Consider the following 21,864-nt stretch of genomic DNA (forward strand, 5'->3'; position numbering starts at 1 on the left):
TGTGGTACGGTAAGTAAACTGACTCCAAAACAACTCCAATGGCAATTTCTATCAGTTTTGGAATATTTAAAAAATTTAGGAAGAAAGAAGTAGTCTGAAAGGGACACAAGGCCCCCACGAGAATGGAGGGCGCGCCCACCCTTATTGGGCGCGCCCCCTGTCTCGTGGGCACCTCGTGTGCCTCCCGGACTCCGTTTTCTTGCATGTTACGTATTCTGGTCGGTAAAAATTCATTATATATACTCCCGAAGGTTTTGACCACCGTATCACGCAATTATCCTCTGTTTTTGTTTCGAGTTGTTTCGGTTGCAGAACAATATGACGTCGCCCTCCTCCAACAACAAAGACAAGAATGCTTGGCTATTGAAGATAGAGCTGAAAAGAGAAGAACCGGAGGAGACCCCACAAGGATGAAGGTATCCAGAAGGCCATGGAGGTTCAAGCTCCGGCAGTGGAAGAAGAAGACATCCCTCAACTTTTACCTAACCTCTTTACTCCAACAGAGATTGAAGCTTTCAAGATGATTGAGTTAGCTCACATACAGAACAAGTATTTCACACAGGAGAATATTTTGTTGAAGGATCATATTGCCGGACTCAAGGGCATTATCCGCAAGCTGGAGGAGCTTTTACGCTCAATGTGTGATTATCCAACGTCATCATCACCACCTTCATCACCTCCAAGGACATAATCACATGGGTATGGGCACTCCTCTTGGCAACTGCCAAGCTTGGGGGAGGTGCCCCGGTATCGTATCACCATCACACTCCTACCTTTACTGTTTTATTTAGTTCAGTATCTTGATCTAGTAGATTGAAGTTTTGATATCAAGTAGTTTTGAGTTTTGCTTTGTGATCTCTTTTTGTAATAGAGTCCGTGAGCTATCTATAACAAAGATTAGTGTTGAGTCAAGGGCTTTGCTATGTTGCTATGATCTTGAGAAAGTAGAAAGAATTAAAGAGTTCATATTGATCTTATGGTTAGTGATAACTTCACATATAGAAAGTATGAGGCATGAAAATTGTTGAGAGTTGAAAAATGTAGTTTTGGTCATCGTTGCAATAAATAGGAAGTGATAAGGAAAGAGAGGTTCACATATAAATATATTATCTTGGACACCTTTTATGATTGGGAGCACTCATTAAGTATGACATGCTAAAGAGTTGATGTTGGACAAGGAAGACAACATAATGGTTTGTGTTTTCTCACATCTCAGTTAAAGTATATTGTTATTGGCCTTCCAAACATGTTGAGCTTGCCTTTCCCCCTCATGCTAGCCAAATTTCTTGCACCAAGTAGAGATACTGCTTGTGCTTCCAAATATCCTTAAACCCAGTTTTTGCCATGAGAGTCCACCATACCTACCTATGGATTGAGTAAGATCCTTCAAGTAAGTTGTCATCAGTGCAAGCAATAAAAATTGCTCTCTAAGTATGTATGACTTATTAGTGCATAGAAAATAAGCTTTGTACGATCTTATTGTGGAAGCAATAAAAGCGATGGACTGCATAATAAAGGTCCACATACAAGGGGCAATATAAAGTGACGTTCTTTTGCATTAAGATTTTGTGCATCCAACCCTAAACGCACATGACAACCTCTGCTTCCCTCTGCGAAGGGCCTATCTTTTAATTTATGTTTTTACTTTATGCTTGAATCACGGTGATCCACACCTTTCCCTTTTTCATTTTATCCTTTGGCAAGATCTTCGTGTTTGAAAGATCATGATATATATATATATATATATATATATATATATATATATATATATATATATATATACAATTGGATGTAGGTTAGCATGGGCTATTATTGTTGACATCAACTAAAGGTGAATACGTTGGGAGGCAACACAATAAGCCCCTATCTTTCTCAGTGTCCGGCTAAAACTCCATAACCAAAAATATTGCGTGAGTGTTAGCGATTGTAGAAGACTACAAGATAGTTGAGTATGTGAACTTGTTGAAAAGCTCTATCATTGACTCTTTCTGATGTTATGATAAATTGTGATTGCTTCAATGACTGAGATTATAATTTGTTAGTTCCCAATGAAGTTTTTGAACCATACTTGATATTGTGAATTGATTGTTACTTGAGCATAAGAAATCATATGATAGAATCTATTTATGTTGTTGTTATAAGAATGATCATGATGCCCTCATGTCCGTATTTTATTTTTATCGACACCTCTATCTCTAAACACGTGGACATATTTTTTGATATCGGCTTCCGCTTGAGGACAAAAGCGAGGTCTAAGCTTGGGGGAGGTTATACGTCCATTTTGCATCATGCTTTTATATCAATATTTATTGCATTATGGGTTGTTATTACACATTATATCTCAATACTTATGGATATACTATCTTATTTTACAAGGTTTACCATGAAGAGGGAGGATGCCGGCAGCTGGAATTCTGGCTGGAAAAGGAGCAAACATTGGAAACCTATTTTGCACTGCTCCAAAAGTCCTGAAACTCCACGAAACATATTTTTGGATTTACTAAGATTTATTGAGCGAAAGAAATACATCAGGGGCCCCACACCCTGGCCAGGAGGGTGGGGGGCGCGCCCCCTCCTACTAGGCGCGCCCCCTATCTCCTGGGCCCCCTAGTGGCCCTCCGGTGTCCATCTTCTTCTATATGAGGACTTTTACCCTCGAAAAAATCGTGGGCAAGCTTACGGGACGAAACTCCGCCGCCACGAGGCGGAACCTTGGTAGAACCAATCTAGGGCTCTGGCGGAGCTGTTCTGCCGGGGACACTTCCCTCCGGGAGGGGGAAATCATCACCAACGATCCTCTCATCGGGAGGGGGTCAATCTCCATCAACATCTTCACCAGCACCATCTCCTCTCAAAATCCTAGTTCATCTCTTGTATCCAATCTTGTATCAAAACCACAAATTGGTACTTGTGGGTTGCTAGTAGTGTTGATTACTCCTTGTAGTTGATGCTAATTGGTTTACTTGGTGGAAGATCATATGTTCAGATCCTTTATGCATATTATTACTCCTCTGATTATGAACATGAATATGCTTTGTGAGTAGTTACGTTTGTTCCTGAGGACATGGGTGAAGTCTTGCTATTAGTAGTCATGTGAATTTGGTATTCGTTCGATATTTTGATGAGATGTATGTCGTCTTTTCCTCTAGTGGTGTTATGTGAACGTCGACTACATGACACTTCACCATTATTTGGGCCTAGAGGAAGGCATAGGGAAGTAATAAGTAGATGATGGGTTCCTAGAGTGACAGAAGCTTAAACCCTAGTTTATGCATTGCTTCGTTAGGGGCTGATTTGGATCCATATGTTTAATGCTGTGGTTAGGTTTACCTTAATACTTCTTTTGTAGTTGCGGATGCTTGCAATAGGGGTTAATCATAAGTGGGATGCTTGTCCAAGTAAGGGAAATACCCAAGCACCGGCCCGCCCATATATCAAATTATCAAAGTACCGAACGCGAATCATATGAACGTGATGAAAACTAGCTTGACGATAATTCCCATGTGTCCTCGGGAGCTCCTTTCTCATTATTAGAAATTGTCCAGGCTTATCCTTTGCTACACAAATGATTGGGCCACCTTGTTGCACTTTATTTACTTTGTTTACTTGTTACTCGTTACTATTTATCTTATCACAAAACTATCTATCACCTACAATTTCAGTGCTTGCAGAGAAAACCTTACTGACAACAGCTTATCATTTCCTTCTGCTCCTCGTTGGGTTCGACACTCTTACTTATAAAAAGGACTACGATAGATCCCCTACACTTGTGGGTCATCACTTTGGCGTGTCAAATTGTGACCAAAATAGCTTTTCCCTCGCATGTCCTCCTTGCGCGTGGAAAAACTGATTCGCATCGGCAGCACTCTTCGGTAGGTCCATAAAGGCGTCTGGAGAACTCCACAGTTGATTAAGCGGTGCATACTTCGGATCGCCAAACTTAGTTTGCAATAAAAAAGGGCTTACTAGTCGCGATCTTCCCATCTTGTCGGATCTCCTCCCGAGCTGCTCTAGACTCAGACCGGGCCTCCTTCGCCTCTTGTAAGGCCTTGTCAAGATCGGCCGCTTTGGCTTTGTTATCTTTCTCAAGAACTTGGCATCGGCTAGTGGCATCCTTCAGCTCAAGTGCCATAGTAGATATTCTCTCCTTGCACTGACGCCGAGCAGTCTACTCGACTTTTAATTCGGTGGCTACCTTTTCGGCAGCCGCATTACTCATCCTGGCTTGCTCCTTGGCCCAGGCAAGTTCCGCCCGAAGGGTTTCAACTGCGGCGGCACTATTTGTGATTATGCATATACAAATTCTCAGTATCATGCTCATTTTATAATACTAGCATGTACTGAATGCCCCAAAGACATATCCTGCGCCTCGTCGAGCCGCCTGTTAATAAGCATGATGTCATCATCCGCCACATCAACTTTCTGCTTTAGATGTGCTACCTCTGTAGTTTGGGCAGTCGCCGCGGATGTAACAACCTGTGTTTCAATTAGTCAAATAATTTCATGGGTGTATATTTTTGATACTCTGATCGCATCCCTTTGGATGTCAACCAGAGTCTCAGGGGCTACTATCTATACACAGGTGCAACTTGCCCTTATAATATAATTGCAATTACACTAGGTACCTCGAAGCCTCTTAGTAGGCTCGTAAAGGCTTCATTCAATCCGCTTTTCGCGGACCGAACTCTTTCAACCACCGTACCCATCAAGGTACGATGTTCCTCTAAGACGGAGGCATGTTGCAATATGTCTATCAATGTATCCAGCGCCTCCGGATCCGGAACAGGTTGCGTCATCCCTCGGACATTAGATAGTCCGGGACTTTTGTTGTTCCCTATAGGGGTCCCACACCCCGGACCCTGGGCGGCCGAAGTATTACCTTCGGCCCCGGTCTTCACTGCCCCTTGCTTCACTCGTTGATTGTGAAAGATCCTCCGGGATGACACCTCGGCATCGTCTGCCTTATCAGGCAAGGAGATCTGTGGAGGCGTGTCGCTCTCCATCATTTCTGAAAGAAGATCCCCCGAACAGGAGGACTGTTGAGGAGGGCTGCGTGCCGGACCGCAAACATGTGTTTAAAATGTTACCCTTACAGCCACGAAAGAACGGGATATGCTTAAAACACCCTGGTTCACTTATGATTCGGCTAAGGGCCTATCTTTACAGAGGGACTGCATGTCAGCATCATCCCCTGACTGGGATACCTTCCCTCGCTTAGAAGCTTCTCTTTTTAAGTCTTTGGAGGCTGTCCTCTTCTTCCCGTGAGGAGAAGGATGTCAGTTTGCCCTTCCCTTCCATTGTCGAAAGTGGAAGTTCCAATCTCCTCGGATAAAATTCTTGGTGTGCCTCCAGAATGGAGTCCACCTTGGGCCTCTTCGCTCTCCTCCTTATCTTCCCCTGCAGGCACTTGATATGGTGTTGGAGCCAGCATCCTTGTTAACACCGGATCAACAGAGTCTTCAGGAAGTGTAGCCGAACACCAAATTCTCTCCGCCTTCTTTAGCCAGCCCTGGCCGAGTAGAGTTTTGTCAGTACATTGTTGTGAGTAATTTGACTAAACTGTGTTCGGGATTCAAGTACTTACCGGAGTATCCGGATGATTGCAGTCGAGGCCGAGGTCCTTTGTAGTGTTCGGCCACTGTTTCCGTGCACCGAAGAATAAATTCTACATCCCTCTGAGCATTGTGCCGGAGAAGTGTTGAAGGGTCCGTGGACCTTCCAGATTGAACTCCCACATACGTAGAGGACGCCGCTGGCACGGAAGGATCCGGGGGATTAGCATTACTTGGATTACCTTGGTGAGACCAGTGTCCTTTCTAGCAAGGCTCTGAATGCGACTTTCAATGTCTGCACTTCATCAGTAGATCCCTAGTCCAGCCCCTTGTTAATCCACGATGCAAGTTGTAAAGGAGGGCCAGATCGAAACGCGGGTGTAGCTGCCCACTTTTTACCACGGGGTTTGGTGATGTAAAACCACTCCTGTTGCCATATGTCAGAAGATTCTGTGAAAGAGCCCTTTGGCCAAGGAGAAGTGATAAGCTTGCTTATTGAGGCGCCTCCGCACTCCGCTTGTCTCCCATTGATTACCTTCGGGTTCATGATAAAGGTTTTAAGCCATAAGCCAAAGTGTGGGGAAATCCGGAGGAAGGCCTTGCACGTGATGATGAACGCCGAGATATGAAGGAAGGAGTCTGGAGCTAGATCATGGAAATCTAGCCCGTAATAAAACATAAGCCCTTGAACAAAGGGATGGAGAGCAAAACCAAGCCCTCGGAGGAAGTGAGAGATGAACACAACCCTCTCATTGGATCTGGGAGTGGGAATAACCTGCCCTTGAGCAGGAAGCCTGTTGAGGATTTCCGCAGTCAGGTATCTTGCCTTCCTGAGCTTTGAGATATCCTCCTCTGTGACAGAAGAGGCCATCCACCGGCCTTGAAGGTTGGGTCTGGACATGGCTGGAGGCTCGAAGCGACCGGATTGGTCCTTGAGTGTTGGAACCTAAGGTGGAAGGTGGAGGAAAGAACAAGCGTGGAAGAAAAAGGACAGGCCTTAGCCCCTTTATAAAGGCGCGAATATCAAGCGTCCCCTCCGTGGCCTTAAAACATGTCTATTCCCAAGGAATCATGCCAATAGAACGGTTGGGTTACCCACAGCCGTGTTGATGGAAATCTTGCAATAAGGGGGACACGGTCGCTGCTTTGACAAGACGTGCCAATAAAAACCGCCTCTCAAAACATGGAGTTGCAGGCTAGAAAATGATTAAAAATAATGGTCGGGTGATGACGTAATGTCGTGCTACCAAAAAATGTCAACAGATTGGACTCGTGAAATATTATACGATTGTGTGTAACTTGTTTTGCAGAGCCGGACACAATATTTGTGTTCGAAATCTACTTTGAAGTATTCGGAGGAGGAACCCGCCTTGCAATGCCGAAGATGATCTACGCGCTGGACTCATCATCATTGAAGCTTGGTTCAGGGGCTACTGGGGGGGGTCCTAGATTAAGGGGTCCTCGGACAACCGGACTATATACTTTGGCCGGACTGTTGGGCTATGAAGATACAAGATAGAAGACTTCTTCTCGTGTCCGGATGGGACTCTCCTTGGCGTGGAGGGAAAGCTTGGTGATTCAGATATGTAGATTCCTTTCTCTGTAACCGACTTTGTGTAACCCTAGCCCCTTCCGGTGTGTATATAAACTGGAGGTTTAGTCCATAGGACGAGGATCATAATCTCATAAGCTAAGCTTCTAGGGTTTAGCCATTACGATCTTGTGGTAGATCAACTATTTTAATACTCATATTCATCAAGATCAATCAAGTAGGAAGTAGGGTATTACCTCCATAGAGAGGGCCCGAACCTGGGTAAACATTGTGTCCCCCGCCTCCTGTTACCATTAGCCTTAGACGCACAGTTCGGGACCCCCTACCCGAGATCCGCCGGTTTTGACACCGACACTTACTAAGGATAATTTTCACCGTTGTCCAGTGATCTACTCTTAGATCACCATTGTACCCCCTTACCAAATTCATGGCAAGGTACACAATAGGTCTCGTACACAGCACAACATACTTTATAGAACCTATGATTGTGGAATAGGGAATGACTTTCATTCCCTTTCTATCTTCTGACGTGGTAGGGATTTGAGTCTTACTCAACTTTACACCTTGTAATATAGGCAAGAACTTCTTCTTTGACTGATCCATTTTGCACTCTTTCAAAAAACTTGGCAAGGTATGTATTCATTGAAAAATCTTATCAAGTGTCTTGATCTATCTCCATAGATCTTGATGCCTAATATATAACTTCACCGAGGTCTTTCTTTGAAAAAAATCTTTTCAAACTCTCCTTTATGCTTTCCGGAAAATTCTACATCATTTCCGATCAATAATATGTCATTCATATATACTTATCAGAAAGGATATAGTGCTCCCACTCACTTTCTTGTAAATACAGGCTTCACCGCAAGTTTGTATAAAACTATATGCTTTGATCAAATCATCAAAGTGTATATTCCAACTCTGAGATGCTTGCACCAGTCCATAGATAGATCACTGGAGCTTGCACACCTTGTTGTACCTTTAGGATTGTCAAAACCTTCTGGTTGCATCATATACAACTCTTCTTTAAGAAATATCCATTTAAGGAATGCAGTTTTGACATCCATTTGCCAGATTTCATAAAATATGGCAACTGCTAACATGATTCGGACGGATTTAAGCATCTCTACAGTTAAGAAAATCTCATTGTAGTCAACACCTTGAACTTGTCAAAAACCTTTTTGAGACAAGTAGAGCTTTGTAGATAGTAACACTACTATCAGTGTCCGTCTTCCTCCTGAAGATCCATTTATTTAATATAGCTTGCCGATCATCGGGCAAGTCCACTAAAGTCCACACTTTGTTCTCATACATGGATCCCATCTCAGATTTCATGGCCTCAAGCCATTTCGCGGAATCTGGGCTCATCATCGCTTCCTCATAGTTCATAGGTTCATCATGGTCTAGTAACATGACTTCCAGAATAGGATTACCGTACCACTTTGGTGTGGACCGTACTCTGGAAGACCTACGAGGTTCTGTAGTAACTTGATCTGAAGTTTCATGATCATCATCATTAGCTTCCTCACTAATTGGTGTAGGAATCACTAGAACTGATTTCTGTGATGAAGTACTTTCCAATTCGGGAGAAGGTACAATTACCTCATCAAGCTCTACTTTCCTCCCACTCACTTCTTTCGAGAGAAACTCATTCTCTAGAAAAGATCCATTCTTAGCAACGAATATCTTGCCCTTTGGATCTGTGATAGAAGGTGTACGCAACAATTTCCTTTGGGTATCCTATGAAGACGCACTTCTCCGATCTGGGTTCGAGCTTATCAGGTTGAAGATTTTTCACATAAGCATTGCATCCCCAAACTTTAAGAAATGACAACTTTGGTTTTTTGCCAACCCACAGTTCATAAGGCGTCGTCTCAACAGATTTTGATGGTGCCCTGTTTAACGTGAATGCAGTTGTCTCTAATGCATAATCCCAAAATGATAGTGGTAAATCGGTAAGAGACATCATAGATTGCACCATATCTAATAAAGTGCAGTTACTACGTTCGGACACACCATTACGCCGTGGTGTTCCAGGTGGCGTGAGCTGTGAAACTATTCCACATTGTTTTAAATGAAGGCCAAACGCGTAACTCAAATATTCAGCTCTACGATCAGGTCGTAGAAACTTTATTTTCTTGTTATGATGATTCTCCACTTCACTCTGAAATTCTTTGAACTTTTCAAATGTTTCAGACTTGTGTTTTATTAAGTAGATATACCCATATCTGCTCAAATCATCTGGGAAGGTCAGAAAATAACGATACCCGCCACGAGCCTTAACACTCATTGGACCGCATACATCGGTATGTATTATTTCCAATAAGTCAGTAGCTCGTTCCATTGTTCTGGAGAACGGAGTTTTAGTCATCTTGCCCATAAGGCACGGTTCGCAAGTATCAAATGATTCATAATCAAGTTATTCCAAAAGTCCATCTGTATGGAGTTTCTTCATATGCTTTATACCGATATGACCCAAACGGCAGTGCCACAAATAAGTTGCCCTATCATTATCAACTTTGCATCTTTTGGCATCAATATTATGAATATGTGTATTACCATGATCGAGATTCAGTAAACCATCAACATTGGGTGTATGACCATAGAAGGTTTTATTCATGTAAACATAATAACAATTATTCTCTGTCTTAAATGAATAACAATATTGCAATAAACATGATCTAATCATATTCATGCTCAACGCAAACACCAAATAACATTTATTTAGGTTCAACACTAATCCCGAAAGTATAGGGAGTATACGATGATGATCATATCAATCTTGGAACCACTTCCAACACACATCGTCACTTCATCCTCAACTAGTCTCTGTTTATTCTGTAACTCCTGTTTCGAGTTACTAGACTTAGCAACTGAATATGTATCAAATACCCAGGGGTTACTATAAACACTAGTAAAGTACACATCAATAACATGTATATCAAATATACCTTTGTTCACTTTACCATCCTTCTTATCCACCAAATATTTGGGGTAACTCCGCTTCCAGTGGCCATTTCCTTTGCAGTAGAAGCACTTAGTTCAGGCTTAAGTCCAGCTTTGGGCTTCTTCACGGGAGTGACAACTTGCTTTCCATTCTTCTTGAAGTTCTCCTTCTTTCCCTTTGCCCTTTACTTGAAACTAGTGGTCTTGTTTAATCATCAACACTTGATGCTTTTCCTTGATTTCTACCTTCGTCGATTTCAGCATCACGAAGAGCTCGGGAATTTCTTTCGTCATCCATTGCATATTATAGTTCATTACGAAGTTCCAGTAACTTGGTAATGGTGACTAGAGAATTCTGTCAATCACTATCTTATCTGGAAGATTAACTCACACTTGATTCAAGCGATTGTAGTACCCAGACATTCTGAGCACATGCTCACTAGCTAAGCAATTCTCCTCCATCTTTCTAGGCGAAGTATTTGTCAGAGGTCTCATACCTCTTGACACGGGCATGAGTCTAAAATATCAAATTCAGCTTTTGGAACATCTATGCTCCGTGGCGTTCAAAACGTTTTTTAAGTCCCAGCTCTAAGCCATAAAGCATGGTGCACTAAACTATCTAGTAGTCATTATATTGAGTTAGCCAAACATTCATAACTTCTACATCTGCTCCTGCAATAGGTCTGTCACCTAGCGGTGTATCAAGGACATAATTCTTCTGTGCATCAATGAGGATAAACCTCAGATCACGGACCCAGTCCGCATCATTGCTACTATCATCTTCTTAGTTTTCTCTAAGAACACATATAAAAACATAGGGAAGCAACAACGCGAGCTATTTATCTACAACATAATTTGCAAAATACTATCAGGACTAAGTTCATGATAAATTAAAGTTCAATTAATCATATTACTTAAGACTCCCACTTAGATAGATATCCCTCTAGTCATCTAAATGATCACGTGATCCAAATCAACTAAACCATGTCCGATCATCACGTGAGATGGAGTAGTTTTCAATAGTGCACATCACTATATTGATCATATCTACTATATGATTCACTCTCGACCTTTCGTTCTCTAGTGTTCCGAGGCCATATCTGCATATGCTAGGCTCGTCAAGTTTAACCCGAGTATTCTGGGTGTGCAAAACTGGCTTGCACCCGTTGTATGTGAATGTAGAGCCTATCACAGCCGATCATCACGTGGTGTCTCAGCACGAAGAACTGTCGCAATGGTGCATACTTTGGGAGAACACTTATACCTTGAAATTTAGTAAGGGATCATCTTATAATGCTACCGTCATACTAAGCAAAATAAGATGCATAAAAGATAAACATCACATGCAATCAAAATATGTGACATGATATGGCCATCAGCATCTTGAGCTCAAGATCTCCATCATAGACGCATCGTCATGATCTCCATCGTCACCGGCGCGACACCTTGATCTCCATCATAGCATCATTGTCGTCTCCCCAACTATTGTTACTACGACTATGGCTACCACTTAGTGATAAAGTAAAACAATTACATGGCGATTCCATTGCATACAATAAAGCGACAACCATATGGCTCCTGTCAGTTGCCGATAACTTAGTTACAAAACATGATCATCTCATACAACAATTTATACCAGATCATGCCTTGCCATATCACATCACAGCAAGCCCTGCAAAAACAAGTTAGACGTCCTCTACTTTGTTGTTGCACATTTTATGTGGCTGCTACGGGCTTCTAGCAAGAACCGTTCTTACCTACGCATCAAAGCCAGAACGATTTTTCGTCAAGTGTGCCATTTTAACCTTCAACAAGGATCGGACGTAGCCAAACTCGATTCAAATAAAGTTGGAGAAACAGACACCCGCCAGCCACCTATATGCATAAGCACATCGGTAGAACCAGTCTCATGAACGCGGTCGTGTAATGTCGGTCCGGACCGCTTCATCCAACAATACCGCTGAATCAAAGTATGACATACTGATAAGTAATATGACTATTATCGCCCACAACTCTTTGTGTTCTACTTGTGCATATAACATCTACACATAGACCTGGCTCTGATACCACTGTTGGGGAACGCAGTAATTTCGAAAAAAATTCATACGATCGTGCAAGATCTATCTAGATGATGCATAGCAACGGGGGAGAGTGTGTCCATGTATCCTCGTAGACCGAAAGCGGAAGCGTTATGTAACGCGGTTGATGTAGTCGAACGTCTTCGTGATTCAACTGATCAAGTACCGAACGCACGGCACCTCCGCGATCTGCACACGTTTAGCTTGGAGACATCCCTCAAACTCTAGATCTAGCTGAGGCTGAGGGAGAGTACCGTCAGCACAACGGCATGGTGACGGTTATGATGAAGTTACCGGCGCAGGGCTTCGCCTAAGCACTACGACGATACGACCGAGGTGGAAATCTGTGGAGGGGGCACTGCACACGGCTAAAAGATCAACTTGATCAACTTGTGTGTCTATGGGGTGCCCCCTCCCCGTATACAAAGGAGTGGAAGAGGGGGGCGGACGGCCTCATGGGGTGCGCCCCAAGGGAGGATTCCTACTCCTACTAGGAGTAGGTTTCCCCCCTTTCCTGGTCCAACTAGGAGGGGGAAGGAAGGTAAGAAGGGAAGAAGGAAAGTGGGGGCCGACCCCCCTCCCCAATTCGGATTGGGCTAGGGGGGCGCCCACCACTTGGCCACCTCCTCCTCTCTTCCGCTTAGGCCCATGAAGGCCCATTGACCCCCCAGGGGGTTCCGGTAACCCCCCGGTACTCCGGTTTTATACGAAACTTCTACGGAACACTTCCGGTGTCCGGACATAGTCGTCTAATATATAAATCTTTATGTCTCGACCATTTCAAGACTCCTCGTCATGTCCGTGATCATATCCGGGACTCCGAACAACCTTCGGTACATCATATCACATAAACTCATAATACCAATCGTCATCGAATGTTAAGCGTGCGGACCCTACGGGTTCGAGAACTATGTAGACATGACCGAGACACGTCTCTGGTCAATAACCAATAGCGGAACCTGGATGCTCATATTGGTTACTACATATTCTGCGAAGATATTTATCGGTCAAACCGCATAACAACATACATTGTTCCCTTTGTCATTGGTATGTTACTTGCCCAAGATTCAATCATCGGTATCATCATACCTAGTTCAATCTCGTTACCGGCAAGTCTCTTTACTCATTCCATAATACTTCATCCCGCAACTAACTCATTCGTCACAGTGCTTGCAAGGCTTATAGTGATGAGTATTACCGAGAGGGCCCAGAGATACCTCTCCAAAACACGGAGTGACAAATCCTAATCTCGATCTATGCCAACCCAACAAACACCTTCTTATAATCACCCATTTACGTTGTGACATTTGATAGCACACAATGTGTTCCTCCGGTATTTGGGAGTTGCATAATCTCATAGTCTGAGGAACATGTATAAGTCATGAAGAGAGCAGTAGCAATGAAACTGTAATGATCATAATGCTAAGCTAAAGGATGGGTCATGTCCATCACATCATTCTCCTAATGTTGTGATCCCGTTCATCAAATGACAACACATGTCTATGGTTAGGAAACATAACCATCTTTGATTAACGAGCTAGTCAAATAGAGGCATACTAGGGACTATATGTTTTGTCTATGTATTCACACATGTACTAAGTTTCCGATTAATACAATTCTAGCATGAATAATAAACATTTATCATGAATTAAGGAAATAAATAATAACTTTATTATTACCTCTAGGGCATATTTCCTTCAACTCTCAACCCACTTTGAGGGCGTTTGATCACTTGTGAGTAGTAGCCGACGTACTTGTTCACTTTCTCTTGAATGATCCTCCATCGATGTTGGAGAGATGCCACATTGTGGTTGGTCATGATAGGATGTGGCTCCACATATTCCTTTTGATACTGATACTTCTTTCAAATCTTCTCCCAATACTTGTTCCCCTTTTGCTCGGTGCCGCAAATTGGATTCATTGTTATGGCCAACCAACTTTTGACCAACAAGATGTTCTAAAAAGTTGAGAATGCCAGACCTCTTGCCTTCGCCGTCTATCCCTTCTTCTTGCTCGGATTGGGATCGCATTTTGTCCCAACTTCAAATGTGGTGCCCCCCAATTCATACTCCATTTGGGTGGACCTTGATTATCATTAACCATGTCCGACAGTAATACTTCCTAAATGATCATGGTTTGCAAGCATCCATCATGTCGAAAATGAACTAAAGGTTTATGCAAAACATTGAACATGCCCTATGCAAAGTTGATCGGACAGGAGCAACAAAAACATACCGATTCTAGTTGTGTCATTCCTTGGAATAGGTCGTGGGCAGCTCGGGCGCCGCCGGTGCCCGTGCTCATACGTGCCCGAACGAGCTACGGCGACTGACATGCATCCACTGCCGGCACATTCGCATAGGAGGACTACTCCTTCGTTAGTGATTGGACCATACGCGCGGGGCGTTTGAGACGTTGGGACGCTAGGCTTCACATTCGCATAATCCACCCTAACGAACAAGGAGTAGTCCTCCTAACGTTAAATGATGCCCATCAGTTGAAAGATGCGGCGATCATTTTTGTTGTTGCGATAAGCTATCCGATAAGACACTGACGGACGCAACCGACCGATCTTCCACCACCAACCAGTTAGCCAGTACATTAATTCACAGCTGCGGATGCAGGGGAAGATTCCGCGCTGCGGATCGACCACAGTGGCTGTGACCTGTTCGTATCCACGGCTATTAGGGCATGTTTGGTTCCAAATAAGTTACCAACTTATAAGTCGAAAAGTGCAAAAAATGACTTGGCCGTCAACTGCTCCTGCATACAAGAAAAACAAGATGAGAAAAGGAGGCACAGTTATTAGTTATTAGTCGATGCGTACCTAGTTGGGGGCTAGTTGTTGACATCATGACATGACTGTCATTGGCCTCAAGGTCATATCCGTAGCCCGTAGGAGAAGGAAAAGAAACGAGGCTGCTTCATGCATTGACTGGGAGACGCGAATGTCGCGCGGTTAGACGGGCACGCGGACGCAGAGCTTTTGGCGACGGCGATGGGAACCTAACCTAACCTGAGCAGCCGTATTTCGCTTCTCGGCTTCTCCTGACACGCGGGTTGGAGTTGGAGGGCGACCAACTAAGCCAACCAGGGCCAAAAAGATGTCGAAGTACTTTCCCTCTGAAAGTGTGCTGCGATGTCCACCACCTTCCTGTTCTTCGTGCGCATGGCATTGCCTCCCGTGGCTGTTTCAGATTGCCCCCTGCATCTTCTTCGTGCGCATGGCATTGCCTCCCGTGGCTGTTTCAGATTGGCCCCTGCATCATCAGGATTCAGGACTTTAGGACCAAGCAAAACCGGCTCATGTCTAATTTGTCTCTGAAGAAATTCTGGTGCTGCACTTTGCGACTGGCCTGAAGATGCAGAAACAAGTGGGAGACGTAGGAGGCTCGACCCTCGCGTCGCCTCGTCTGGCGACTCAGGGGTAAAAAAACCTAGCGCCGCCACCCTCTTCCCCTTCCCCCCAGCCGTCCTGCCGCCGCCAGAGGACGCCCCCGGCGAAGCTCGAGCCGGCCCCAAGGAAGGCGGCGGCGGGGCGCCAGGTCCTGGTCTCCGAGGCAGCGGCAGAAGGAGGCGCGGCGAGGCGCGAGGTGGGCGGCGCGCAGGCTGGACCCGATCTGGGGTTCCGGCGCGCCCTGGACGCGGCTGTGCAGGGGCCTGCGTGCATGGCGCGAGGCCGCTTCAAGCGACGCGGTGGCGCGTGGGGGGGGTTTTCCCATAGTCGATCTGCTGGGATTGGCCTTCCCCCCGTGGCGCGGCTCTCCTCTCCCGCGGGGCACCGCGGCTGGCGGCCCGCCTGCGGCTCGGATCCATGGCGGCGGCCATGGCTGGTGGCATGCGGCGCAGCTTGGCGGCGGGCGGCGCCGGCATGGACAGGTGGGCCACTTCCCTGGCCATGTGGATGGCGGGGAGGTGGTGGGCTTCAGTTGCGGCGGCGGATCCTCACTGGATGTTGGTGGCCATGGTGATATTCGTCCTCAACCCCGATCTACTCCGATCTGCAGCGGATCCGGCCCTTGGTGGCTTCGGTCACCGTTCTTGGGTGCTGGCCTTGCAGATCCGGTGGCTGGAAGGGTTCCGGGGGAATCTCTTGGCCGGCGTGGCGGCCACTCCGATGGCAGTGCCTTTGGGTGTTGCTTTCCTCATTGGAGGCTTCGGAGAGGACCTCCTTCCTTCCACCCCTCCCAGGAGCTCAGGTGAAAACCTCATACCCCCCTGTTCCAAGCGACGACGACATCACGGTGGCGTGCTCCTTCCTGAAGGCGTTGCTCGGGGGCTGCTCAAGCGGCGGGGGAAGTGGCGGCGGTTCGGTGTCGACATATGCATTCTGGTCAGTTTCATCTTGGAGGCTGCGGCGACGTAGGCGACGCTCGTCTGGTGGAGCTAATGCCGATGGTCGAGGCATCGTCGGCAGTCTGCGCCATCAGGTTCAGGATGCTCAGGGGGAAACCCCAGATCTGGGTCTTCCGGATCGGATGATGATGGTGTTCTATCGCTTTCCCTTCCGGGGGCATCGTCTTGGAGCAAGTGCTGGCTGGAGGGATGGTGGAGCGGTGTTTCATCTCACACATTGGATGGCGGCGGAGATCGATGGCATGGCGCTGTGGAGACTCGGCGCCCGATGCGCGGAGATGGGCTCGCGCAGGAGGAGGTTGCTGTCTGGCGTCATGATGACGTCGATGGCTGAGTGGCCGAGTGAATTGCAGAAAACCACCACATTTGGGGCTTCACTTGCAGAAAACCACCGGATCACTAATTTTTTGCAAAAATCACCGCGGATTCGGTAAACTTGTTGCAAATAGCACTAATCGGGCGATTTGCTGCGTTTGATCACTTTCTGACAAGTGGTGCTGGGCTGTAAGGAGCTAACTTGGCAAAACATTTACATACACCTCCTTAGATCTAAAAACAAAAAGCAATCGACCCCCTTGCCCCTCCTCCCGACCTGTCCCCGACCTTGACCAGCTCGACCTCGACTTCTGCCCCTCGCCGGAGTGGCTCCTCGCCGGATTTGGTGTCTGGCTTCTGCCCCTCGCCGCGGCAGGCGCCACCTGCGCCACGCGCGCGCCCACCGCCAACCGCCACCGCACTGCCCTGCCTTCCCCTTGGCCTCACCCTCGGCCCAGCTCGCCGCGCCGCCGCTGCCGCGCGCCTTCGTCGCCCACTCCTCCGACTGCGCCGCGCCGGCACCCCGCCGATGCCCTGGTTGCGTCGCCTGCACCCGAGCACGGTCCCTCGTCACCCAGCTCATCGCCTCGTCCCCAACCTCGACCAGGAGCTCGGAGCTGAGGTGAGCGCGCAGCCGGCGAGCAGGAACTCGACGGCGAGGTGCGCGCGGGACTGGCCAGCCACCTGGGGCAAGGTCGCCTAGGCGTGTGCGTGGGGGACTGGCTGGCGGCGGTGTGGGTATGTGTGCCTGTGTGTGGCGGGGCTGCGGGCAGCTGCGGAATCCGACGCTGTCGACATGGCTGTGGTTGCAAGCGGTTGGGCCTGGCAGAGGCGAGGTGCGCGTCGTCCCGAAGGAGAAGGAAAAAGGGAGGAGGAAGGGATGGTAGGTGGGGTAGCAGTGGTCGCCGACGTGTTGTCGGCGGCGACGAGGTCGCTGGAGTGGCTCCTCGCCGGATTTGGTGTCCGGCTTCGCCGCCGCCGCCTGGGAGGAGGCAGAGGACGGGGGTGAAAGGGGGGGTGATTGCTTTTTAAATTTTCTAATAAGGGTGCATTTGTGAAATTGAGGGGGGTATGCATTTTTTTTGCCAAGTCAGCTCATTACAACCCGGCCCCACTTGTCAGAAAGTGATCAAACGCAGCAAATCGCCCGATTAGTGCTATTTGCAACAAGTTTACCAAATCCGCGGTGATTTTTGCAAAAAAATAGTGACCCGGTGGTTTTCTGCAAGTGAAGCCCCAAATGTAGCGGTTTTCTGCAATTCACTCTGAGTGGCCAGACAAGATAGAAGCCTCAATATGATCTGAAGACCTGTGGAAGATGGCGGCGACGACACACGAGTGCGTCTGACCGGATTGTGCCCCAGACCCGGTATGTGGCTCGGCTGGGGCTTCCGAATGAGTTTCGGCTTCCGGTTTTTGATGTTAGGCTTAGGTGAGTGGTTTGGGTAGTGGCCCAGCTAGCACCCCTTCATCATTTTGGATAGGAGTAGGGGCATATGTTGTCAAGATGATGGACTCAGACACATTATTGTAATACTTTATAAGGTCCTCGAGAATAATTAATAAAGTGACCGTATGCATCTCCCAGATGCAGAGGCCGGGGTCATCCTTCTTTTCTAAAAAAAAAAAAAACGAGACGTCGGTGTAGTGTCATTCACATCAAGAAGCCGTAATCAGCGATCACGCGCATGTGCTCCCGTCCAACTTTCCGTGGCGTCGATCCCACTCCTGTGAGAGAAAGAAATTCTTCAGCAAGTAACCGAAGCGTAAACAGTCTAAATTGTTCCCACACGGATCGCATCGCATCAGGGGGTGACAACTGACAACTGGCCTAGCCGCCATCGTCGATCGTATAGCAACAAGATTTGTTTCTGGGAACAATGACAAAAGATTGTCGACAAGCAAAAATGGCAGGAATTAATGATTGTTTAGTACTCCTGTCAGCAGTACTTGCCGACCTGCGCATCTGCTTTGGAGTAAAACAGAAGTTGATGCGCTCTTTTAAAAAAAAGTAGCACCAGAGATGCCTTCAGATCTCCATCATTTCTGGAGTTCCAGCGTGCCCCTCAATCATGTTACTAAAATAAGGATATGTTTCTTCCCAAAAAGAAAGGAAGAGATTGTACACAAGATATATTATTTTTGTGTCCTTCATGTGCCAAAAGTCCATTCTACAGTACTGTTGATAATATTCCACCGCTTTTCTTACTGCCGACGACGACGTGGATCGTATTTAAAAGGGGTATGTGTTTTTCACTTGAAAATATCGAATTTGGCGGCCAAGATCAGTGTGGTTGTGAGATACGTTCCTTAAGGATAGCTTCACTTTCTCCCTCGCTTTCTCCTCGGAATCAGGGATGAGAGAAGGAAGAAACAGTCAAGTCGTTGGATGGATGTAACGGCTAATCAAAGTCGACTATGGTTTCAGAAAAGATAAATTCAAATTCAGACGACTGAACCACAGGCAAACCCCTTACTGAAATGAAACCACAGTATGTGTGATTGATTCATTACTAAAACCATCAGTGTTTGACACCCAAAATCATCTCACAAATAAGAAGCAATTGGCACCCCACCGCGAACCGAGCGCAGCTTTTCCTCGAGAGGCAAAAACTGGCAAGACGATAGACGGCCAGAGAGAAAAGGAGGGGGCGTCGGGGGTCTCACTGTCTCATGAAATCGTCAGATTCAACCGGCGTGGTTATAAACTAGGCACCATTATTGCCTGCTTTGGCAGCACCTGAACGGTGTGGCGACGGCATTGGCGCGGCAACTGCAACTGCATCTCGCCCGGCCAAGCACAAGGCGCTGCACGCGCGGAAGATTCTCCCTCCCTCCGGCCCATGGCCCCCAATAATTGCCCATATAAAAACCGCCATCGTCTCAAGGCCACAGAAAAAGAAGCGAAAAGATGGAGCATGATCGCAGTTCGCAACGACAATGGCCATTCGTTCGTTCCCCTGTTCGGAGGTGCGTGCATTTCAGTGTCAGTTTCTTTGGCAAAAACGTGCCCAACTCGAACTCTTCTCTCCTCTCCTCTTCTCAAGCGTCCGTGGATGCTGCGCCAGGGGATTTGCTGTTCAGATTTTTGATAGGTATATTCCACAGGGAAAAGAGAGGGCGGTGACATAAGCAATTGCGAATGCGATGGCGATGGGTCGCCCCGGCCGGCATCTGATTCCACGCAGCCATGTAGCTTTTCATCTGAAAAGAACACTTATCTTGTATATATATTTCTTCGGGAAGGAACAATATCTTGTGAAATTTGAACCGGCTTATAACGGGAACCCTATATACACGCTACTATTACTGTCATGGTCATCAGAGAAGAAATAACCATTCTGGGACAGCATCTAACGCTGGCAGCGAGAAAGCAGAGACGCCGTCTCTGCACGTTAACGCAGGAATCTAAGGGGTAAAAAAGACACTGAAAACCTATCAGCCAACCATCAGCAGATGTCTAGTCTAGTCTAGACGAGACGTGGTCAGCAACGCAGGAAGGCGAGAAAACAAAGCGCAGATCACACAAGTCCCACTGCCCTGCCCTCCCAATAGCTCGTTCGTACCCGGGGTAGCTATCATCTGAACCTGAAGCTTCCATCGAGATGCAGCACCACCACTAGCCAATAATACACCCTTTGTTTATAGATAGAGGAACGCGGCGACGGTTCAGAGAAACCTAGGCCTCCATAGTGCACCGCACTCGTCATAGCTAGCTCCGGTCAGGTCACCCTCCGCATTCGGCTCATTATTTCTTGGTGCCGGGCTCTGTTTGGAGGCATGTCGGAGAGCGATCCGCACCGCACCGCGCTGCCTCGCTTTCCCCTTTCGCCGGCTGTGGGCGCCGGGCGCTTTTGGGGGCAAATCATTCCGGGCTGAAAACTACGGGCAATTGCAACGGCAGCGTGCTCCACTATTTCGACTCGGAGTGGACGATGTGTCGTCGCCGGCGCGCGCCGTCCACCCAACATGCACGCCGCGATCGACCGCTGCAACAGCAGCTGCTACGTCCGTCCATCCACAGGTTGACGACACGTCGGAGAGCTAGCTATAGCTATAGCTAGCTGACGCCCCGCTTCCACTTGCCGTTGCCGATATACTATCCGAGGAGAGGAGAGCAACGTGACACTGTCCCCTCCACTTGCTCGATAGGAGAGGAGAGGAAGAGAATCTCGAGACGTGCCAGCCCGCAAGACGCAACCACATGGAATTTTAGATTGGCCGTCCTCTGCACCTGCCACCGTATTCGAGACAGTAGATTACTGTTTCCGGCATAATCAACACTTGTTTCCTGGCGATCGCCAGTACGAAGACGCAAAAACAAAAACTTGTTGACCAGCAGCATGCCCTCGATTAGCTAGCTAGCTAGCGTCTGGATTCCGGACTGCGATGCTTATGGCACGGCACGACGGCGGGTTGATGTAATGGCACCGCTCAATTATGGGGCTAAAAAACTGTTAACTATGTGGGGTGGGGTGGCCGGTGAGCTCAGGGCAGTACTTTTTCCCGCTCGTGATCGGGTGGCTGGGAGCGTGGCCGGGACCATGGTGCATATCCTGTTTGCTCAAAAGTGTGGTTATATGGTCTTGTCCGGGCATGATAGTTGAGGCCGATGGGGTGATGGTTTACTATCGCGGGCAAGATAGTCCAGCCCTATCGTGCCACGCGACTGCAATAATTCACTCAACTAGCTAGGTGGAGTGGTTTTTCACTTTGGGGGTGTAGTGCCGAGGGGAATATGCATGCATGCCCGGGAGTGGCTTCTATTGTCATGCAGTGCGTCCAAGGCGCGCGATTTTTCAGGCGGAAGGCTTTTTTTTCCTTTAGTGTGGGCCGTGGACTTGGTAAAGGAAGACATATTTAGGAATAACAGTGATTAACTCGTGTGGACCTGAAAAACCTTTTTGGCGACTAAACCCTAGCCGGCTAGCCCGTCGTCGGTCTCCCTTCTTGCCTCGCCTCCTCATCGCCACCGAAGCTCACGGGGCCGCCGAAGGTGGTGGTGAGGATCTCGCCGCTATTCATTTCACATGGAGGCCTCTGGTCGTCGAGGCGACGACCCCTCTTT

Source organism: Triticum dicoccoides, chromosome 3B, assembly GCF_002162155.2.
Source record: "Triticum dicoccoides isolate Atlit2015 ecotype Zavitan chromosome 3B, WEW_v2.0, whole genome shotgun sequence".
NCBI classification, from domain to species: domain Eukaryota; kingdom Viridiplantae; phylum Streptophyta; class Magnoliopsida; order Poales; family Poaceae; genus Triticum; species Triticum dicoccoides.